This window comes from Canis lupus, chromosome 1 (genome assembly GCF_011100685.1).
Source record: "Canis lupus familiaris isolate Mischka breed German Shepherd chromosome 1, alternate assembly UU_Cfam_GSD_1.0, whole genome shotgun sequence".
Taxonomy (NCBI): Eukaryota; Metazoa; Chordata; class Mammalia; order Carnivora; family Canidae; genus Canis; species Canis lupus.
The window spans coordinates 11349351-11373700 of record NC_049222.1 but is presented as its reverse complement, the minus strand read 5'-3'; the positions used below and the strand labels follow the sequence as shown (position 1 = coordinate 11373700).

At 33.4% G+C, this 24350-nt stretch overlaps 1 long non-coding RNA gene across 4 annotated transcripts in view; it reads left to right on the top strand.

The window, feature by feature from the left end:
• The first annotated feature begins 4244 nt into the window (after positions 1 to 4244).
• LOC102154255 overlaps positions 4245 to 24350 on the top strand; it is a 99423-nt gene continuing 79317 nt past the window's right edge. For all 4 annotated transcript variants that reach the window (XR_005353356.1, XR_005353355.1, XR_005353354.1 and 1 more), the window contains exon 1: positions 4245 to 4415. This is a non-coding gene — a long non-coding RNA (uncharacterized LOC102154255). The remainder of the gene's footprint in view (positions 4416 to 24350) is intronic.

Here is a 24350-nt window from a genome sequence, read left to right as displayed (position 1 = left end):
TTTGCCTCTCTCTGTGTGTCTCACATGAATAAATAAATAAAATCTTAAAAATTAATAAAACTAAAGGACTTCTTTTTTATTTCTTGTCGCACAGGTATTCTAATAATGAAATTTAAGCTTGTGTTTATCTGAAACATACTATTCCACCTTCATTTTTGAAAGATATCTTTAATGGACATAGAATTCTTGGTAGATAGCTTTTTTTTTTCTTTTAGGATTTTGGATATACGATTTACTGTCTACTGGCATCCAATGTTTCTGTTGAAAAGTAAGGTGTTAAGTATATTGTTCCCATGTACTGAGGATTCTTTTCTTTATTTGTTTTTTCTCCTCTTTCTGTTTTCCAAAGTTTCTCTTTGGTTTTCAGCCATTTATATGTCTAAATGTTGACCTGTTAGTATTTATCCTATTTTTGTTTTTTGTTTGTTCCTCTTAGTTTCTTCAATCTAAGGATTATAAGTTTTTCATCAACTCAAGAATATTTTTACCATTTTTTTCAAATATAGTTTTTGTTCCTTTCTCTCACTCCTCACCAACTGATATCTCTGTTACATATAAGTGCGTTTCTTTGATTTTGTTCCATAAGTCTCTCATGTTCTGTTAATTTTTCTTTAATCTTCTATTCTCTTCTTCATGTTGGATAGTTTTTATTGTATTATTTTTAAATTCACTATTTCTTGCCATTTCAAATCTTCTGTAGAAAGCAAGTTTCTTAAATTTTAGTAATTTTATTTTAGTTTTCATGATTTTCAGTTTTAGAATTTACATTTTGTTCTTTTTACAATTTATATTTCTCTATAAATATTTCCCTTATTGAAATATTGTATTTATTTTTCCTTACATCTTTAGTTCTAATTATATTTCATTTGTTGAATATATTAATACTATTTTGTAGAATTTTTTTTCCTGCTGAATCCAATATTTCCATTTAGAGTGAACTTACATTCATTTTTCATTTCTTGAATATGGATCCCTTTTCCCTATATATTGACATAGCTCCTATTTTTGCTGGGAAGTGAGAATTTAAAATGCTTGGTCCAGTGCCTTAGGTTCAACTTTTTCTTCTTTGGGTTACTTTCTATATTTTTAAGTTTCTTTTCTTTTTTTCTTTTTTTTTTTTTTTTTTTTAGGATTTTTATTTATTTATTCATGAGAGATACAGAGAGAGAGGCAAAGACCCAGGCAGGGGAAGAAGCAGGCTTCCTGTGGGGAGCCTAATATGGGACTTGATCTCAGGACCCCAGGAGTACCACCTGAGCCAGAGGCAGTTGCTCAACCACTGAGCCACCAAGGCATCCCATTTAAAGTTTATTTTCAATATTGTGCCTGGACTAAAACTCTGGAATCTGTTCTCCTCATGTTGTATATTTGCTATCTGCTTTTTTATGCTGTTGTTTGTTTTATTGTGTTTTGTATTTATGCTGCTTCCTAGCATAAACCCTAGCATAAACCCTTCCTCGCATATGACCCCCCCCCCCCCAGACAAGAGGTCATCCTCTTAGTGAATATCCAGTGATTAAAACTGAGTTTGCAAGACTTTCACCTTCTCTTGATTCTTTAGAAGTGGGTTGAGAAGTAGACCTAACATGCAGCCAATTCTTCAATGTAGCTTGATTTGAACTTTATGTCAGGTTGTATTGTGTCTTCTATGTGCAAATGTGTCCTTTACCAGCTAGCCAGGCCAATAGAAAGACCTTCTCTAATTCTCTTAAGATGCACCCATTTGTAAGATCTCTCCAATGAATGAATTTCTGGTTGTCTGCTACCTACCTCAACCAAGGCACCTCCACCTCAGGCTAGAGCTGTGTTTCCCAGTTTCCTACAATATTTGATTTTGTTATTAATAACACTGTTGGGGAAAATTCTTGCCCTTTGTTCTAAGTTCACCCAGCCACCTCTATGAACAACATTGCTAATTTTTATGACCTTCTCCACTCTGGTAAAGACTGTCTCTTTCACTTATTTTGTCATGGGGTGGGATGACAGAGCGGTCCCAGAACACTGAAAATGCCTGCTGTTCTTAAGCAAAAATGGAAATTTTTCATTAACAAATACCCCTTAACTTTCTGGCTTTTTTTTTTTTTTAAGATTTTATTTATTCATAGAGACACACACAGAGAGAGAGGCAGAGACACAGGCAGAGGGAGAAGCAGGCTCCATGCAGCAGAGCCTGACGCGGGACTCGATCCAGCGTTTCCAGGATCACACCCTGAGCTGCAGGCGGCGCTAAACCGCTGTGCCACCAGGGCTGCCCAACTTTCTGTATTCTAAAGTACTAAAATGTTTTTTTGCCAGATATGCCAAATTTTATACTGGTTTTTGAGAAGAGAATCATGACCTCTTTACTTCTCCTAAATGGATTCCCTTATTGTTTTGCAAATATTTACTTATTGCATTTATGTGCCAGACACAGTACCATAGGGATTTGTGCATAAGTCTCAGGTGTTGCTCTTTCCCATGTGGATATTTTCCTAAGTCTCAGATATGTAGGATACAGTTATGCACTTAGAATAAGTAGTGAGATTTTTATATGGCAATGGAAAGATTTATTTCTTGATCTGAGCATATATTTGCTCTTTGGTAAGATACTATGAAATTTTATTTATGATGAAAAAGTATATAAAAAGGTATTTTATTGTATAAAATAAACCATGAATAAAATTACAGGGTTTTAGAGATGATATTAATAACTGGTCTTCATCTGAATATTTTATAAATAAGCAAATTAAGATGATAGTGATAGAACCAGGTTTCTGGGACATACAGATAATTAAGTGAGCTGTCATAAGATCCTTTGATTCTTACATTTCCCTCCAGTTTTTTTTTTTCTTTTTGGTCTAAATATGAAAATATATAATTTTCTTCTTAAACATTTAAAATATGAAAAATAATCATTTATTTATAAACATGTCTGATTACTATAAATTTTTTACATTGTTTTCAAGAAAATTTTCCTAAAATCTGCTAAGAAGTATGATAATAAAATATCAGAATATGCTAGGGAAAAAAGTCTTCCTTGTTTTTTAAAAAATAGTTTTTTTCCAGGTCAAATAATGTTAACACTGATTATTTACTTATAATTATTTAAATTAAAAAATTGAAAACAAATAAATCCTGGGTTAAAAGTTGATGTCTATAGAAAAGCACTGCTATTTCTGAGTTTGTAAGTAAATGTGTGTGTCTCTATGCATATAGCCATTTATTATTAAAAATACACTTTAATAATTTCATAATTATTATTAATAATGTTTATATTTTAGTGACAACACATATAGTTATCTTTGATACTTTTAAAATAGCTTCAGAAATCTACAAAATTGTGCATATCCACAATGGGGAGTGAAGATATTGAATCATTTTGGGTTATGTAAGTGTTAATATATATGCTCAAATTAACTTCAGATTACATAGGTCCTGTTTCACTCTAGTGTGAATATTTTCAGAATTACTTAAATGTCACCTTAAAAGCAAAAAATCTAGTAACTGCCACGTGAATGGAGTCACCATGGAAACATTAGCATTTATGTTGTTCAGTAGAACTGTCTAAATTGTGGCCTGGCAACTTGTGAAAAAGATTTCAGAGTGACAAAATATATGTTTCTTTATATATCAAGAAATCTAGGTTTGCTTTGCTATGGTACCAGTAACAAACAATAAAATACACAACGAAGTATGCTAGGAGCTACTCTGTATACAGAGTAATTGTAGGATCTTACATCTATATTGCAATTACAATTCAAATTTCCCTGGAATTGTGATTGGTGGAGGGTTCTTCACTTAGGTTTTATATGAATCCACACTACAATGATGAGGAAAAGGATGTATAATTAGAAAAGAAAGCACTGCTTCTAGCTTTCAATCTTAAAATGAGAATTACACTTAGAACTGCCCATAGTTTTAAATACAGTGCCACCATTTTATTACTTGAATTAGTTAATAATAACTAGCAAGAATTTTTATCGATCAAAAATTATTTTATATTAGTCCTAGATGGTAAAGGATATCTCAAGTCTCTCAATGGACCAAAATATATTATTTTGCATATATTATGTAAACTAAAATAACCGTATGAAACATACTGGAATTGTTTTATTCTCCATGTTTTATAGAAAACCTCCATGTTTTATAGAAACTGAAAAAACTAATACTATGTTTCATCAGCCCCTTTGTTGATAAGGTTTGGGATATTGAATTCTTATCTACCAGTTAAATGTATTTACAGATTAGAAGGCAGAAATTCTAAGACTGTTAACAGTTGTCATTGCCTACCAAACTCATGGATTTCCATCAGCAGTTTCTAAAATTTATGCTAATAAGATTAATATCCTGGATTTAATGAAACAGTGTCTATAGAGAGATCTGAGATCTGGCATAAGATCTGAGAAATAGGTCCCTGTACTTTTGGAAATTCTAAGGTACGTGGACTAGGACATGATTTTCCCACTTTTAATAGTTTTTATAAGCTCTACATTAAATTTCTGTATTAAATTTCTCTCTGATTGCTCACCCATCAGAGTTTTTATATCCTCTTCCAAATTCATTAACTATCTATTTGTAAAATATTAATTTAACTATACCTTAATGAAAATGCAAAATATAAAAATAAACTATCCCTAGAGTGATAAATTTAGAAGAATTAATGTTTTTCTCTTGGAAAAGACTTTTTTATTTAAACTATTATGTAAATATAAATTTTAGTAGCCTTTGTTTCTTAGTGAAAGCTTTTCATAGTGCAGAGGGAGGCATTTTCATATGCTTACCACCAGGAAGATATTTTTACGGTTGAAAACCAGCAACTAGATAACCTTTTGAATTGCACTTAGAGTGTCTTCAGAGGAGAATACTATACAACAAGTGCATTTTAAGTGTGTCCCTGTATTACTTATATCATGATGCTTAGGAGAAAAAAACTTAAAATTTTCATTCTAAATGTCTATCAACTCACCTACTATTGATACTTTCTGTCACAGAGTAATAGTATAAAGTTGTTGTTCACTTGTAAATAGGTATGTAAATAGTATATTGACTTAGAAAATTATATTTAAGAAATATGTGAGCTTTAATAGGAAAAAAATCTACAATAATTTATATTCTTTATTTTTTTTAAAGTTTTAGAATAAATTTATTCCATTATATGGTCTAAATTATCCTTTCAATATTATTTCTCACAATTTCTCTGTGCTCATTCTTTTTTTTTAATAAATTTATTTTTTATTGGTGTTCAATTTACTAACATACAGAATAACACCCAGTGCTCATCCCGTCAAGTGCCCCCCTCAGTGCCCGTCACCCATTCACCCCCCAACCCCCCACCCTCCTCCCCTTCCACCACCCCTAGTTCGTTTCCCAGAGTTAGGAGTCTTTATGTTCTGTCTCTCTTTCTGATATTTCCCACACATTTCTTCTCCCTTACTTTGTATTCTTTAGATGATCATATGTAAGCCCCGGATGTAAAATTTTGTTCTCTAGTATTATCATACACTCAAGTCTCCAAACATTTCTTTTTAAAGATTAATTTATTTATTTGAGAGAGAGAGAGAGAGTGTGTGTGTGTGTGTGCATCATGCATGTGAGAGAGGGAGCATGAGGAAGAGAGCATGTACAAGCTGGGAGGGGAAAGGACAAAGGAAGGACAAAGGAAAAGGGAAAAGGAGCCTGCCTTCTCATCAGGGAGCCAGCTGTGTGGGTCTTGGGCTGATCCTAGGACCCTCAGGCAATCATGACCTGAACCTAAGGCAGAAGCTTTATTCACTGAGCCACTCAGGCCCCCAGCCACCCCACGTAAGTGTACCTAACAGAATTTCTTCCATTTTCCACCTTGAACTATGTAATATTAAAACTTTAGGTTCAAATTTCTTCACATATTATATCTACTGCTTAATTTCTGGAGGCCTTCCCAAATCAATGACAAATGCTGGAATTTGGTCTATAAGACCAACTGCATCACTGTAGCTTTCTATTTAGTGTGTGTATCAATAAAATTGGATAGTAGAATTTTCTTACAAAAGAAAGAAAATGAAGAGTGGCACTGTGGATTATAAAAGCATGGTTCCTGAATGGGAAAACATGTTAGATTTTATCTTTTGAGCAATAACATGACTGCATCTGGCATCTCTAATGTTCTCATGTGAATTTTTCTAATAATGCAGCTTCCTTTCAGAAAGTGAATTGACATATTGTGTTTTCTTAGAAATTTTGAACATTAGAGAAGTGGGTAATATTTTTTAAAAATTCTGGCAATGTTTTTAGGTTAATTACTTGTATCTAATCTTCAGAATTAAGCCAAATAAAATGAAGTTTTAGCAACCCACTATTATTGGGTCATAACATAGCATACATATTATTATGTGAATCATTTTGTTTAAAATTTATAAATTTGACTTATCTTTATATCATTCATCATGGCATTAATATAGGCCTGGATATATATATGGATGACTATATCTGTATATTATATAATATTTATTTTCTATAGTACTTAAAATATGAGAGTAGAATTTTTATTTTATTTAGCATACTTTATGCAAAGTCCATTGTAGCATCATCCCATAAATACATGATGAATGAATAAATAAACTATGGATGTCTGTATATTCTATATATGATTTTTTTTTCTAAATTCTATGAATATAATATGAGCAAAATAGTTGATCCCTGATTCCACAAAGCTTGAATCAACTGAGGGTAGACTTTCAATCAAGCTAGAAATCCTCTTTTTTTTAATTCCCCTATAAATTGGAAAGTAAAAAATGATACTGATGCTTCTAGGGAAAAAATGGAGTAAAGTGGATCAAACAAACAAAAATGAGGAAAAAAATCAATATACTTGGACAAGAAGTAATGACAGAATAATCCCATAAAAATGGGAAACTAACATGGCAAGTCTACTATTATTTGTCCCTACAGCCTTGATGGACTTTCTAAACTAAGGAAAAAAGTGAAACTGCCTGAGTTGAAGAGAACAAACTGACAGACTGAGAGGAAAAGTCAAGTAGAATTCACAGAAAAAATACTAGAGAGCAGAAAGCTGCCAAGAGGGATACATTGTGAGAATTGTATAGAGTCCTTCACAAGTATTGCACAGAGTGCTGACCAGTATGTTCACGTAGAAAATAGCTCAAGTGGTGAAACAATCATCTGAGAGGATTAAAAGTGCCATCTTATGTCTTATACAAGCATGGGCTAGAACTTGTTCCCACCAAGCAGATGAGTTATGCTCAGAATTCAGGGACCACTGGACCTGGTACTCAGGAGGTCCTGCCTCAGTACTAGGGAATAATTTGTTCTAATATAAATGCTGCACTGCCCTAACAAAATTTCTTAAAGTAAAACCTAAAAGAATCAAAATTATTTTATTGACTTAACTGAATTCAAGGAAAAACCCAACAAAGGATAGGTAGGAAAGGATGATTCATAGATAAGTAGATAGGAATAAAAAATATCTGATACCCAATCATGGAAAATCACAATGTCTATCATCTGATAAAAAATTATAAGGCATGCAAAATCCAGAAAAATATAACCCATAGTTAGGGAGGGAAAAAAATCAACCATCAACCAACCACAATTGACACAAAATCTATACAGATATTCAAATAACCAGAATAGTAAAATGAAAAGTTATCATAATAGTATCCCTAATGTTCAAAAATAAACAGATATATAAAAAGTGTCAAATTGGAATTCTTAGATATGGAAGCTATGATGTTGGAAATTAATAATACACTGGTGTGGTTAACAGCTGAATTTATATTGTGGACAAGAAGAGAATTGAATTTGAAGGCATAGCAATGAAAAGAAAAAGAGGACAAAAAGTAACTTGCAAAATACAAAGAATTTGAGTTAACTGTGAGAACATTTTAAGATCTTCACTATGTGCAAATAGAGTCCCCAAAGGAAAAAAGAGACTGGAGAGGATGTCATAATAATATTTGAGAAGTTAGTGACAATTTTTCTAATTTGATGAAAACCATTAACCAGCAGATGTGAAAAGTTCAACATTTCCAAGCCTGAAGAAAATTAAACGAAATCTTATCATAATCAAACCACTCAAAAGCTGTGGAAAAGAAACAAAAATATTTAAAGTAGGGACAAAAGACATGTTACCTAGAGGACAAAGACAAAAATTATAGATTTCATATTGGAAAGAACACAGATGAGAAGAAAGTGGAACAATATCTTTAAAGTCAAGAAAAAAATCTATCAACCTAGAATTCTGTGTCTGAAAGAGTTATGTATTAAAAGAGAAAAAATCCCAATGATTGGTAATACTATCTCCAACAAAAATATTATTTAAATTTCAAGATGCAATAAAGACATATAAAACTTATAGAATTCATCCTCAACAGACCCATATCATAGGTATAGGTAGTCTGTCAGGCAGAAGGAAACTGACATATCAATATGTATTAGCATGAAAAATATTAGAAACAGTAAATATAGGTTTGAATATAAAACATTTCCTTCCTATTTAAATATTTTTAAAATATTGACTATTTAAACACAATAATAACAATATATAGTCAGGATTACAATATATATGTTGTATATATGTCATATAGATATATTACATATGTATAGTTTATATATATTATAAGACCATCATAGCATAAAGTATGTTAAGGAAGAAATAAAAATATTTTTAAATTCTTACGTGTGAAATGTATCATTTGAAAATAGACTATGATAAGTTAAAAGTATTATAAACATTAAAGCAGTCCCTTTATAACAAAACATTTATATACAAAAAATAAAATGTAATCATAAAATATACTCAATTCAAAAAATTAAAAAAATACTCAATTCAAATCAGAAAATTATCATAAAGAGAACAAATAGAATAGATCGAACAAATAGAAAGAAATAGCAAAATGGCACACTTAAATCTAACCTTATGAATAATCAGTTTAAATATAAATGGTGTTAACATCCCTATTTAAAAAACAGGTATGATTAGATTGGCAGGCAATGATGGTGGGAAGGAGGACTAGACCTAATTATGTACTGCTTATGGAAACACACCTTGAATAAAGATGATAGGTTGAATTTAAAAAATGAGAAAGACATACCGTACTGACAATTGTTAAATAAAGTTGAGTGTCATATTACCATCATTCAAAGTAGGTTTCAGAACAAAGACAATTGTCAGAGATGAAGATAATTTCATAGTGATCAAGGAGTCAAATTCAAGAGAAAATAATAAATCTAAATATTTATATGGCTATATTCATATGGAACAAAAACAGATCTGCAAGGAGAAACAAATACATATTTATAGATGACGATTTCAATACGTTTCCTTCAAAAGATTATACAGAAGTCCACAAAAATTATAGTTGGAATTACATACCTATTAGTGAAAATAAAATTTCTGATACTAGTGCCTAAAACTAGTAAACAAAAAGTTAGCAAGAAGATAGAAGTACTGAGCATTATAAACCAACTGTACCCAACTGATATTTATGGACTATACTATGAGGCCAGCATTACTCTGGTACCAAAATCAGACAAACATATTATAGGAAAAGGAAATAACAGATCATTAACTGACAGAACATAGCTATAGGGGAACCTGGGTGACTCAGTGGTTGAGCATCTGCCTTTGGCTTGGGTTGTGATCTCAGGGTCCTGGGATCAAGTTTACATAAGGCTCCCCATGAGGAGCCTACTTCTCCCTCTGACTATGTCTCTGCCTCTCTATGTCTCTCATAAATGAATGAATAATTAATTTTTTAAAAGAACATAGTTATAAACATTATGAATAAAATTGTAATGAATATGTGCAACACTGAACAGTACAAAATACTCCTGAGAGAAAGGAAAGACATAAATGGAGAGATATACCTTGTTGAAGTGTTAAAAGACTTAAAACTGTAAAGATACCAATTTCTTCCAAATTGTTCTTTAGTAGAGGTCTATATACCTTTCTGTGTAAATAGAGATAGTAAATTTTCTGGGATTTTTTCAAATCACTCAGTCTCTATCACAATTAAATTTACTCCTCTGGAGCAAGAAAGTAGCCATACATGGTAGGTGAATAAATGCCATGGCAGTGCTTCAGTGAAACTTTGTTTACAAAAATAGACTACTGATGTAGTTTGGCTAGAAAGTTTTAGTTCATCAATTCCTTATCTCATCCCTGGTAGTTTGTCAATTCCTTATCAATTTCAACAGCACCACTTCCAAAATCTCAAAAAACTTTCCATGGGCACTTTTAATGAAAATTGAAAAGCTAATTTTAGAATTAATTTGGAAATGCAAAGAACTTAGAAGAGCCATAACAACTCTTAAAAATGATAATGATGGTGACCAATCACTGCTTCATTTCCACTCTTATTATGAAACTACAGTAAACAAGCCAATATGATATTGTCAATATAGACAAGTAGAAAAATAGAACAGAAGAGAGGTGAAAGATTGTGGTCACCAATTACGACGTGGGAGTTGAGGGTTTCCTTTACACCAACCAGTAATTATCCTACACCAGCTAGATGTCCTACAACTTAACTCAATTTTGACACTCCTTACCCTGGGCTAGCATCAGAATCCACAAATTCTAGGCTCTATCCCACAAAGCTGCACCTCCCACACATATTTCTCATACTTCTGTCACCAGTTGCCAGTCACAAGTGCATCACCTGTCCTTCTGATCCACCAGCTATAGATCCAATAGATAGAAATTTCCAGTGCCCCCCTCCTTGGGTTTGATTAGTTTGCTAGAGCAGCCCACATAACCCAGAGAAACATTTCACTCACTAGATTACCAGTGTATTATAAAAGGATATAACTTAGTAATGGCGAGATGGAAGAGATGAATAGAACAAGTTGAGGTGAAAGAGTGTGGAGAACTTCCATGCCCTTTCCTGCAAAATCTCCATACAGTCAACAACCAGAAGTTCTCCAAATTCTCCTCTTTTGGGTTACAGGGCAGTCTCCATAAAATTGGTATGGTTGATTAAATTACTAGCCAATGGCAACTGCTTCACCATCCAGCTTCCCTTCCGTCCCTGGAGGCCAGGGGTGGGACTCTAAGCTTCAATCTTCTACTTATAAAGTTGGTTCCCCTGACAACCAGCCATCATGGAATTCAAAAGCCAATTTATTAAATTTGCTGTTCTCATTTTCTAGAAAATTTCTAAAGCTTTAGGAGCTCTGTGGCAGAAATGGGAAGGAAACTGAATACATATTTCTTATTATAAATTACAATATCACTAAAGAGTTGTCTTAGTCCATTTTGGTGGGCTATAACAAAAATACCACAAATTGGGCAGCTTTTAAACAATGTAAATGTATTTCTCATGGTTCTGGAGGCTGGGAAATCCAAATCAAGGTGTTGGGCAGATTAAGTGTCTGCTTCCTGGTTCAGAGATGGTAGTCCCCTTGCTATAATCCCACATGGTGGAAGGGTCCAAGGATCTCTCTGGGGTCTCTTTTATAAATTTCATTCATAAAGGTTCCACCCTCCTGACTCAATGAACTCCCCAAAGCCCTACCTTCTATCACATTGGAGATTAGGTTTTAACAATGCATTCTTTTTTCCTTTTTTTTTAACAATGCATTCTTGAAGGGACACAGAGATTTAGTCTAGAGCACAGGTCTATATTAGACATTTATATGTATAGATAAATGATTTCTGAAAAAAATGATTGAAGGCAATTTAGTGAGGAAAGAACAGTCTTTCCAACAAGAGTTGCCAGAACAATTATCCAGATGCATATACCATCATCCATATACAAAAAATAAACTCATATCCATATCTTGCTTCATATGCAAAAAATTAACTAAAAATATATTATAGGCCTAAAAGAAAATAATACAAAGTAAAATAAAACTTTCAGAAGTAAGCATAGGAGGTAATTGTTATGCTTTTGAGTTAGACAAATAATTTTTAAATATAGCAAAAGCATAATCCATGGACTTATAAATCAAAATTCATGAAAGTTAAACATGATAGTAATGATAATGATGACTTCTGTTCTTTGAAATATACTCTTAGGAAAATAAAAAGACAAGGTACAGACTAGAGAACATATCTGAAATTCATATCTGATAAGAGGCTTATATTCAAAATATGTAAAAAACCTGAACAATAAATAACAAAACAGGTCATATAGAATGGTCAAACTATTTGAACAGATATTTCACTAAAGAAGATATGCAAGTGACAAGTATGTGGAAAGATACACAATATTATTAGTCCATGAGGAAACACATATTACAATCACAAGGAGATACCTTCATTTGCCTGTGAGAATGGCTAACATTAAACTATAAAAAGTGTTGTTGAGTTAGTGGACCGTATGGAACCCTCATGAATTGCTAGAGGAAATGTAAAATGGTACAATCACTCTGAAAAACAGTTTGTCAGCTTCTTAAAAATTGAACATGTACTTAACCATGCTTAGACATTCCATTCCTGGGTATGTATCTAAGAAAAAAGAAATTCACAGGATTGCCTATAATAGCTATAAATTCTTATTTTTTTTTCAAGCTAACTAATTTTATTTTATTTTTAATTTTTTTAATTTTATTTTTTTGGAATTTTTAATTTAAATTCAATTTGACAACATATAGAATAACACCTAGTGCTCATCCTACTAATGCCCTCATTAGTGCCCGTCACTAAGTTAGCTGTAAGTTCTTATAAACAAACTTGAATCAAATCCAAATGTTCATGGACAGGGAAATGGATTAAAGCTGTGGTATACCCATTCAATGGGATATTATTACAGAAATAGAAGTGAATGTATGCAAAAATATAGATGAATTACAAAATAAGTACATAAAGTGAAAGAAGATCGACCAAAAAGTGTACACAATGTGTAATTTAGTTCTCTAAACTACTGAAAAATTCTATTTAGTCTACAGTGATGAAATGCAGTTCAATGATTGCCTTCTGGGGACTCAGAATAGGCAGGTGGAAAGGATGATAAATGGGTTCCAGGAAACTTTGGAAGGTGATGGAAATGTTTTATTTCACTTTTTGTGATGGTGGATTCTGTGTAGGTGTGTATGTGCGTGTGTGTGTAAATATAGGCACCAATCATGTGGTAGGCACTTTATAAAAGTAATCTCATTTAACACCTGACCAACCCCCAAGAAATCTTTAAGTGGCATCATGACATTCATTTTACTAACAAAGAAAGAAACTCAGAAAAGTCACAGTTGCAAGGTTTACATATATAAAAACATATTTAATTTTATCCTTTAAATATGTATAGTTTATTGTATGTTAATTACCCCTTGATAAAACAGTTGAAAATTATATGTGAGCAGAACTAAATAATGTTTTACATGATCAGAGGATAAGAAATATATTAGAAGTACACAGGCATAGCTAAGCTTAGACATAAACATGAATGTAGGGTAGATAAGCAAAGTCAGGTAAAGGTAACATGCAGAAATGGCAAGGGAGGGGCACCTGGGTGGCTCAGATGGTTAAGCATCTGGCTTTTGATTTCAGCTCAAGTCATCATCTCAGAGTTACAAGATCAAGTCCCACATCAGGCTATGGCAATATGTGGCATAAACATGGCAAAGTGTGACCATCCTACTCTCTTTCATCATATTACTTGGGGATTACTATTGAACAGAGCATGGAATATGAGTATCTAGAAAAAGGGCTGGAGGAACATGTTCTTAATAAAAACTTAATACTGTTTGGATATCTAGTGTTTAAGTTATTTTAATTAATCAAGTTTGGAGAAACACACAACCCTATGCAGCAGAATTGGAGAATTTGAGAAGTGCGCCATATTCTTAAGTACCCCAATGGAGAGTGACTACTCTTTAGAAGATACATTGTTCTCATAGTAAAGCACACTTTGGGCTAAAACCTTTGTTTTCAAGTACATCGATGATATGACTCAAGCTGTTCTGTAATTGCATGATTTCAGGATTGTTTTTCACTGATGTGACCAAATCTTTCCAAAGTAACATGTAATGGAAAGTTGAAAATTGTTGCAGTCCTATAATAGATAGGTTACAAGTAATTACCAGAATGAGTCACCATTCCAGATAGTGAGTAGCATTGATTTTTAGTCCGTTAAGGATTTATTCTTTTCTTTTCATTTAATATCTGAAAATCTTCAATAAAGAGATGGAGCTATTTAATCATAAGCCTTTAAGACAATGACATATGGGATAAATGAATCCCTTATCCTTTTAAAATATATTTAAAAAACATGGGGCTGGAGACAAACTTATAATACCTTTTTAATTCTATCAAGATGTCAACAATACTTTGGGGTGAAAATGCTTCATATTATTGTTAAAACTGTAGAAAGATCTATAGATAGATTGGTGTCAAAATTAAAAGTGAGCTACATACAACCATTTTATCCTGTTATTAATGTTTTATTAAATTTTGCAACTATTTTCATATGAATGATAAAGCCAGGAGACCTACTCTACAGAATCAAGATAGGCTGACTTGCTTCTAGTTTTGTCCTCTAAACTATGTCTTCTTATGATGTAAATATTCTTTATGATGAAAATATGTCTAGGTGCAGACATAGAGGTGAGGAGCATGCTCCCTAATTGATGGAAATCATTATAAAATAGACTATTATTTTTTCAACTAGTATGTTTAAGATTATCTTTAATATTTTATATAAACAATTTGAAACATTTTTTTTCCTTTTACACTTAAAGCAGCAGTTTGTATGCCTGCGTACACTATTGTTATATATATATATATATTAGTTAGGTAATCAGGGAATGCTGAAGTACTTACCTTTTCTATGCTTCTCAGAAGTGTCTCCCTGAAAACAGCTCTTCATTTGAACAACAAACATTTATCCCACAGCCCTAAATGCCAGGCATTATGTTAGCCACTAGAATATTGACAAATATTGACGAATAAAGACAAAGTCTCTTTCCCAAAGGAACTTGCTGGAAGTGTTCTGTGGTGATTAAAATAAAGAAAATAAAGAACACTGATTTTTTTCAGTAATTATTTTCTAAATCACTTGTGGGCCACTGTTGGTGATTCCGTGAAAGAAATGGGGGCATGAGTAGTACATATTCATTCTGATCCATGTAATTACATATACAGATGATTCACTAGTCATGATAGATCCTTGAACTTACTTGATCATATTTATAAGTGGCTTTATCAGTTCCTACCTCCAGGACCTTGTTTAATGTAAATTTTCTGTCTTCAATTTCCTTTTTTTTTTTTAAAGATTTTATTTATTTATTCATGAGAGACACACAGAGAGAGGCAGAGACATAGTCAGAGGGAGAAGTAGGCTCCCTGTGGGAAGCCTGATGTGGGACTTGATCCCAGGACCCCAGGATCATGACCTTAACCAAAGGCAGATACTCAACCACTGAGCCACCCAGGTGCCCTTCAATTTCCTTTTTTGAGAGATAGGAATAAAATACAACCTATGTAAAAGGTAGTTGTAAAGATTAAATAAGATAATTTATGGAAAACACTTATAATCATCGCTGGTGAATGTATCAGTAAATGTCAGATCATTTTATGTTATTAAATATCAAGCAAAATATCATTTTTCAATCTTGATTATTCCAATGGATATGAAAACTATATCAGATACTGAATAATATTTTTATATTTATAAACAAAACAAATAAATATTGTAAATATCCAAATGCCTCTTTTATAGATTTGCCTTCTAGTTGATAACGATTATATTCCTCTAATGACTGAAGCATCCTTCGGAAGTCCTGTAACACTATACATCGTAACAGTCACCTTTTATTTTTATTTTTTAAAAAGATTTTATTTATTTATTCATGAGAGACACAGAGAGAGGGGGGTGGGGCAGAGACACAGGCAGAAGGAGAAGCAGGCTCCATGCAGGGAGCCCGACGTGGGACTCGATCTCCAGACCTGGGATTACGCCCTGAGCCAAAGGCAGATGCTCAACCACTGAGCTACTCAGGCTCCCAATATTCACCTTTTAATTACCAAATATTTTCAATGTCGCTATACTTTCTTCTACTTTCTTTTTGTGCCAATTCTGTTTCCCGACTGGATTTTCAGTTACTTCAAGGCAAGGAATGCTCATATTCTCTTCTATCCTCCTAATATGAGTAGATCTATAAACTAGTGAAACATTTCTAGGTTTTATTTTAAATAATTTTAACTGTAAACATTGCTTGAAAGAAAATATTAAGATGAAAAAAACATTGGTGTTTATAGAAGTTATCTTTGTGAAAAATAATTGAAAAAAAATGTTGATTGAATGTATGAGTTCTGGCATTTTATTTTCACAATAACCTGCAACGAGAGCTGTTACTTTCTAAATTTTACATGGGAGAAGCCTGAGGTTCATGGAGGTGAAGTACTGTGCTCCGTGGAGCAGAACAGCATAAGAACACAGAACAAAAAAGATTTGTCTAACTTCAAAGCTTAAAATGTCAATTAAGAAAATCTCCAACAGGGAAGCCTGGGTGGCTCAGCGGTCTAGCGCTGCCTTCAGCCCAGAGTGTGGTCCTGGAGACCCGGGATCTAGTCCTACATCAGGCTCTCTGCATGGAGCCTACTTCTCTCTCTGCCTGTGTCTCTGCCTCTCTCTCTCTGTGTCTCTCATGAGTAAATAAATAAAATCTTTTTAAAAAACTCTAACAATGTATAATTGATTTTATTAATTTGTACATGTCTCCATTTCCTTAAGCTGTCCTTTTTTTTTTTTTCATTTCAAGAAATATTCTGGGATATAAATACTGAGAATCATATTCAAATTTTGTAGGAAGAAGCAATGAAACATTTATATCGTGTTTCTGTTTCTTAATGAAATAGTCCTCCTTCCACTCTTGCTTGAGAGAAATGCCTATATTAAGTATCTTCATAATCTTACAAAAAAGACTGATTCAAACAAACAAGCAAATAAATGTTTCTGAAATTTCAACAACATGAGTTCAGTCAAGCTTATAATTTAATTTTTCCTACACATCTTTTTTTATGTTCTATTTCTGATCAGAGGGTTATGTCTTTATCATATGGCCTAAAATTCACTGTATGAAACCGAGCTCAGGTACAGCTTAAACAGGAAATGAAAAGGAAATTTACTGAAGAATAAGTTAAAGAAAAATTTCAGTTTCATGTACAGAATGTTGGTACTTTCTGCCACAGGAACTGTTGATAGGATATTGGTTATTTAGCAGATTTTCTAATGAAGTAATGAAGCTACAAACTGGATAATTTCATGTAATTTTTGTTCTCTGTGATTTTTCCCAAATCTGAAATATTTGATGGATATCTGCATCTTCAACTATATTATAACTCTTACATATTGTTTTACATATTTCTAATATAGCACTTAGAACATCCCACAATTATAGAGTACACTCATCTTCAACTAAAATGTGAATGTTCAAGTACCTGAAGAGTTTTATTTCCTAAGGAAAAATGCCAAAAATGAATGAGTATGGTCTACACAGGTAAGATGAAGTAGATCTATGAGGTGGGGTTGGAAGAAGAGGGAATTACATAAGGGTGGAAACTTTATCTAAACCTGGAGAGGTCTTCAAAGCACCATAATTTAACAATTTGGGATTTTGTAACAACATATTTTCCTTAGGAATTAAGTCTCTCCCTCCCTTACCACCCTTCTTTTTTTTTAACATTTTTTTAAAAATTTTTATTTATTAATGATAGTCACAGAGAGAGAGAGAGAGAGAGAGAGAGGCAGAGACACAGGCAGAAGGAGAAGCAGGCTCCATACAACGAGAGCCCGATGTGGGATTCGATCCCAGGTCTCCAGGATCGCACCCTGGGCCAAAGGCAGGCGCTAACCTGCTGCACCACCCAGGGATCCCTACCACCCTTCTTTTTCTGGCAAATTGATGTTTAGCCTTCAAGACTAATTTTATATACTGCATTATTATTCATTTATAAACATGAATAAAATTCTACCTCTATCATAACATTCAACTTATTCCAATGTGAATATTTTACTATACTTCATTTATGTCTTTTTCTTTGCTCAATATCTTGTTTTTGTACTGTACCAGCGCCCTTCATTTCAAATGGTTGTGTTGAGCCTCGTAGTCTTACTACGTTTTCTTCCCCTATGTTGTATCTATAATTTATGAACCAGGAGGGGTGAATTATGCTCTCTGCCATCTATAGAGTTTGCATTCAGACATATGGTAATAGAAAGGCCAATCCGAGACTTTCCTGATAACAGAATGTGGGATCAAGACCTGAGCCAAAGACAGATGTTTAACTGACGGAGACACCCAGGCACCCTTAGGCTGTCCTTTTTCTGACAGACTTTTCATGTCTTTTTAAGAGACCTCATTATCTGCCTCCAGCTATCACAGGTTAGACTGGAGATTAGATAATCAAATGTCCAGTGGACTTTCTGAAAAAGCTGAGATTTGAGTCAGGGAGTTAGAAAACAGGTTGTCATTGGTTTCTGGATAATAAATTCACATGATGAGCAAGGCACAGATGAGTGGAGTAAAATACATACATTATACCCAGCTCCTGCACTTGGAGCTTGACGTAATGAGTAAGACTGTTTCGAGAAATTTCCTTTTTTGAACATGATAACATGTATCTTATACTTTTGATAATTACATGAGGCAGTGTAATATAGTAATGTTGTAGTTTTAATATATAGAAATACATGTTTATTTCTATATATTTATGGTGACAAATGGTGTAGAAACTATTTATCTTCCTAGTATTTCTTTTATATATATAGTGGAGAACTTCTGGTTCCCATTCATATTGTTATTTTTTTCTTTTTTTATTTATGATAGTCACAGAGAGAGAGAGAGAGAGGCAGAGACACAGGCAGAGGGAGAAGCAGGCTCCATACAAGGAGCCCGACGTGGGATTCGATCCCGGGTCTCCAGGATCGCGCCCTGCGCCAAAGGCAGGGGCTAAACCGCTGCGCCACCCAGGGATCCCTCATTCATATTGTTATAAAGAGATTGTCAACTACTATTGCCTAATTCATATGCTAACCAATGAGTCTAAATGTCTCCTGACCCTGGAAGGAAGTGGTGCATGATGTGGGCCTTGCCAGTTACTGTATGACATCTTTTTGCATCATTGGGTAAAAACACGAAGCTGAGGCCAAATACTAAGGCAAGACTATTGGTGGAGAAATAGTATTTTTCTCAGGGGGATGGGGAGTGGGTAGTAGGGAGGGAGCAGATTTGTTAAGATGGGAAAATATTTAGTTCCTGGGATACTGTCTGCCATTTCTCCTGCCTGATAGAGAAACTTAGTTTATAGGATGATTCCAAGCTCAAGAGAGATAGACACCTGAGATGAAAGGAGAGATTTGATTGCGTGTTTTTTGTTTTGTTTTGTTTTATTTTTTATTTTTTATTTTCTACTCCTGGTTGAGACAAACAACAAAACACCTTAGGCTGCATTTAGTATATATTCATACCTAGACCTTTTAAGAAATATTTTAAATAAGATATTTTTGCATACTTGTAGGCCTTTGACTAAAAATCTTCTGTAGGTTTAGAGATAGAAATATTTGTTACGGGATCCCTGGGTGGTGCAGCGGTTTGGCGCCTGCCTTTGGCCCAGGGCGCGATCCTGGAGACCCAGGATCAAATCCCACGTCAGGCTCCTGGTGCATGGAGTCTGCTTCTCCCTCTGCCTGTGTCTCTGCCTCTCTCTCTCTCTCTCTCTCTCTCTGTGACTATCATAAATAAATAAAAAAAATAAAAATAAAAAAAAAAGAAATATTTGTTACTCATAATTATATCACCAGTGACTAGGCTTATTGTTGACAGTGATCAATCCTTGATAAATGAACATGAATGAATGTAAATATATTAAGCTATTAGTGGGCATGCTTAATCATTATTATAACATTAATAGGATTATTGTTCAGATGAGATTCTTCTTTAAGATTTCTCTTCTTTTCTAAAAATAAATCTACTGTATGCCATATTTAGAATCATAGGTGCTTCATAAATTAGGACAACTAAGTTCTAGTTTAAATTGTACATATGTGTCAAGAATATGAGACATATATGTTGTCCTTTATGTGTTCTGTAGTTTAAGAATATACCTCACAAAATTATATGTGCAATGAGAGAAAAAAAGAAAAATTATGAAGGGAAAAATTAAAGGCCTAATGTGATCTCTTATAAATATGTGAAAATACTATTAATTATTGTTATGAATTACCAAAGTTATTGACTTTTCAGAATAACCAGAATATGAAGAGAATCTAAAACAGCTTTTTAACAGTTAATTTTTAAAGAACTATACTCTAGTGGTTTATATTATTTAATTTCCTTATGCTGAAAAATAATTTTAACCTATAAATTGAAAATAATAACCCTCATCACCCAAATGAATTTAGAAAAATATAGTGATAAAACAGGTCACTGACATTTCTAGTAAACATAATTATATGAGTAATTGAAAAATAGTGTATTTTGAAAGATGAAATTTTAATATTAGAATATATAGCATGATTGGAGGTTTCAACATGTTTTAATTAGAATATAAATGTGTTTTATAAAACTTAACAGAATACAGCTTTATTGTAACCTCCATTCATTAATATAAAGCTTGTATGCCTGCTTATATCACCTCATTTGCATTTAAATGCATTATATATATTTTAGGGGAATATATATATTAGGGGAATAAGACAGGCTTAATTATATTAACATGGCCCTAAATACAAGTATATTACACAAATATTTTCATTAAATATTTTTGTCTCCAAAGAATTTTTATACAAATGTCTGTATTTATATATATATATATGATTTTCTTATGTATGTTAAGAAAATAGCAGTGATTCTTTGTGCTCAATTTTCTGATTGAAAATATAAGTGACATATTAAAATGTAGTCATCATTTAAATAAGAAAATACAACATGATGTGAATATATAACAGGTTCTGAGGTCAATAACTCTAGATTCAAATCCTATCTCCTTTAGTTGTCACTGACCTGATTTAGAGTAATTTTTATAAGCATCATTTTCTTAATATGTAAAGTAGTAATAAAAATATCCTTTAGAATATATCAGTTGGAGTAAGTGAGATGATAAATAAAAGATAAAAGAAATATATATATATATATATGGAGAGAGAGCTCTTAAACAGGCTTCCTGTTCACTACAGAACTCAACACAGGTCTTGATATCATGACCCTGAGATCATTACCTGAACCAAAATCAATAGTTGGATGCTTAACTGACTGAGCCACCCAGGTGTCCCAAAAGGAATATTTTCTTTTTATTGCTGATATATACTTATAAAATTGAAGCTACATTTCTACTTTTTATTTTCTTTTGATTTCAAAATTCTGTAATAGGACTTCTGTTTCTGGGAAGGTGAGGTAGACTCAATTTTCCTTATTCTTTCCACTAAGTAAACTTACAAGCTTGGCCTTTATAAATAAAACAAATATAGGAAATGCTGAATGGTGGAGCAAAGACAGATGAATAGAGGTAACAAGCCTTAATGACATAGTATCAAAGAAAATTCAGTAAAGTATATAAAAGTAATTATACACCATGACCAAGTAAAGGCTTATTCCAGACATGCAATGCTGGATTAATATTTTAAAACCAATCAATATAATTCAAAAGAAGAATTATATGATCTGATTTATCAATGTAGAAGAAAGCATTCGATAAAATTCAACATTCATTCAGAGTGAGAAAAAATATTTGCAAACTACACAGCTGACAAAGTACCAGTATCTAGAATATAATAAGAAGTCTCAAAACTCAACAAAAAAATGCAATTAGAAAATGGGGAAAATACATGAAGACATATAAACAAATATATACAGTTGTTTAAAAACACATAAAAGACATCAAACATAATTTACCACTAGGGAAATACAAACTACAATGGATATTATTGCTCACACATTAGAATGGCTACAATTAAAAAAAAAAAAAAAAGTGACATCAATCTGTCCAGGCATTTGGAGAGAGTCTGCAAAGGAGAGAAGTGTCTGTCATAGAAGGAAGAAAATCAGGAATGTGGAAGTTCTGAAGGCAAGTGATGGAGTTGTATCAAAGAAAAGGATCAATGTACTATGACAGATGAGACTTATAAATCAATCAAGATAAAGACTGCAATGAAATGTTGGATTTCATGACATTGAACTTAATGTTAATCTCAAAGCAGTTGTGGTGGAATCATGGGTGTAGCACTTGTGACAACCAGAGAAACAGAACCAGTAGGAGATACAGAGGAAGGAATTAATTGCAAAGTATTGGCTCCTGCAATTGAGGATGCTCACTAAGCAAATCTGAAGTACATAGGGCGGGCTATTAGGAAGAATAGGCTGGAACTTCCTGCAATAGCTGAAGCTGCAGTTGAGGGGCCGAATTTCTTCTTTTTTTTCTGGGAAGTCTCAGTTCTGCTCTTAAGGCCTTTCAGCTGATTGAATTAGGCCAATCCTGATAATCCAGGATAATGTCCTTTACGTAAGTCAACATGAATCACATCTATAAAATACCTTCACAGCAACGTCTAAATTAGTGTTCAATTGAATAATTAGAGACTTCAGCCTACTCAAGCTGACACATAAAACATGGCCATTAGAGGGGATATGAAATGCATATAAAAGAAAATGGAAGAGGAATTTAAGCCATCAAATAAATCAATTCAACAAATCTTACAGCAGAGAGGAAATGTGTCAGTAAAAGCATATTTTAATGCAGCTGTAAATGATCCATTGGAAAAAAATAATATCAGTTTCAGAAGTTAGAACTGCTAGATCAATATTCTTAGGTGTTTGGGACCCTTGGGTGTCTCAGGGGTTGAGCAGCAGCCTTTGGCTCAGGGCGTGATCCTGGGATGTGGGATGGAGTCCTCATCGGGCTCCCTACAGGGAGCCTGCTTCTCCCTCTCCTGTGTCTCTGTCTCTGTCTCTGTCTCTGTCTGTCTGTCTGTCTGTCTCTCTCTCTCTCTCTGTGTCTCTCATGAATAAATAAACCTTTAAAAAATATTCTTAGATGTTTGACGGGGGATTGACTAGAGCATACATTAAAGTATTGGCCTCAGACAGCAGAAGGAAAGTGTGCTTCTCATCAGAGGAATTGATGCATTGCGTATGTGAAATGCTTGTGGTCATTTAATAGAAAATATGGTGGAAATAGATGTAAGTTCACCTTTTTCAGGATAACAGTAAATAAGAACATCAGTGGAGAATGAGGTTAGAGGAGTCTATGACACTAAAGTTGTGAGTAGCGATGAGACCTTAAATAGCCACCTGGAGGTTTGGGGATATTAAGAGGCTTGGGAAATGAAGCAATTAGGGCACACCTGGGGCTCAGTTTTATAATTTTCCAGTGAGACCAGTCATTGTGGTTCTGTATTTTTCTCCAGACCTGCTTAGGGGCATGCCCCATGCTACTTGGGTAGACAGTTCAATTTCAGTTCTCCCTAGCAAGTCACCAGGGAGAGTGCAGAAAATGGAGAGGAGTGAAACTGATAGGAGCAGTGGAAATTAAGCTGCTAAATAGGAAAGTAAGAACATAAATGAAAAGAGGTAGAATGAAAGCTTTGTAGACACAAAGAGACAATCAGGTTTTTAAAGTACTAATGCTAGAGAGATTGGTGGAAACTGGAGTTAGTCATCAAAGTGAGGGATGCTTGAGGATGAACTTATGGAGAGATTGCTGTTATTAATAATCACATTCTCTAGGAATTATCCTGGGAATAAGATGTGGACACAGAGTGGATTCCAGGACCATTCTAGGAGCAGGAATGAAAAAACTGGCAATGGGCATTATTTGTATATTGCCATCACAATGAATTAAGACAGGAGGTGACCAGCAAATAATTCTTAATTTAATAAAAGAAGAAATGCATGAATGAGTATGCAAAAAAGTTGAAGGCGAGCCACTCAATTAGTTGATTATGCAAATAATCAACTATAAAAAAATAATGACCAACTTCAAATGTTTGGAAATCCTTCACAGAGAATAAATAACAAGGTCTTATTTTCATAATAAGTAAGAGTTTAAATAGAACAAGAGGTGGAGAAAATCCCTGTAGAGAGCACACACAAAGAAAACAGCAATAGACTTAACTTGGGGGATAGAAAGAAGTTCAATACACAAATGTAAAATCAGGAAGGAGAGAAAGTGGCATGTGGTTGATAGGCTCAGCTCATGAAAAGAGTTTAGACTTTTAAGTATTTTATGTTTTATCCACAACGCAGTGGAGTATTTTACCTGGGTTTGAGGGGAGATAACTTTCCTAAAAGGTTAACTTCTTAAAGATTCTGTCCCAATAAGGTTGTTTTAATCCTCCACTGACATTTACTATCAGATTGTGGAATTAGTAGGACACTCCCTAGTGAGTCTCTTGAGTTATATTAATAGCCTCTTACTCTATGGAAGCAACACCGTATCAACC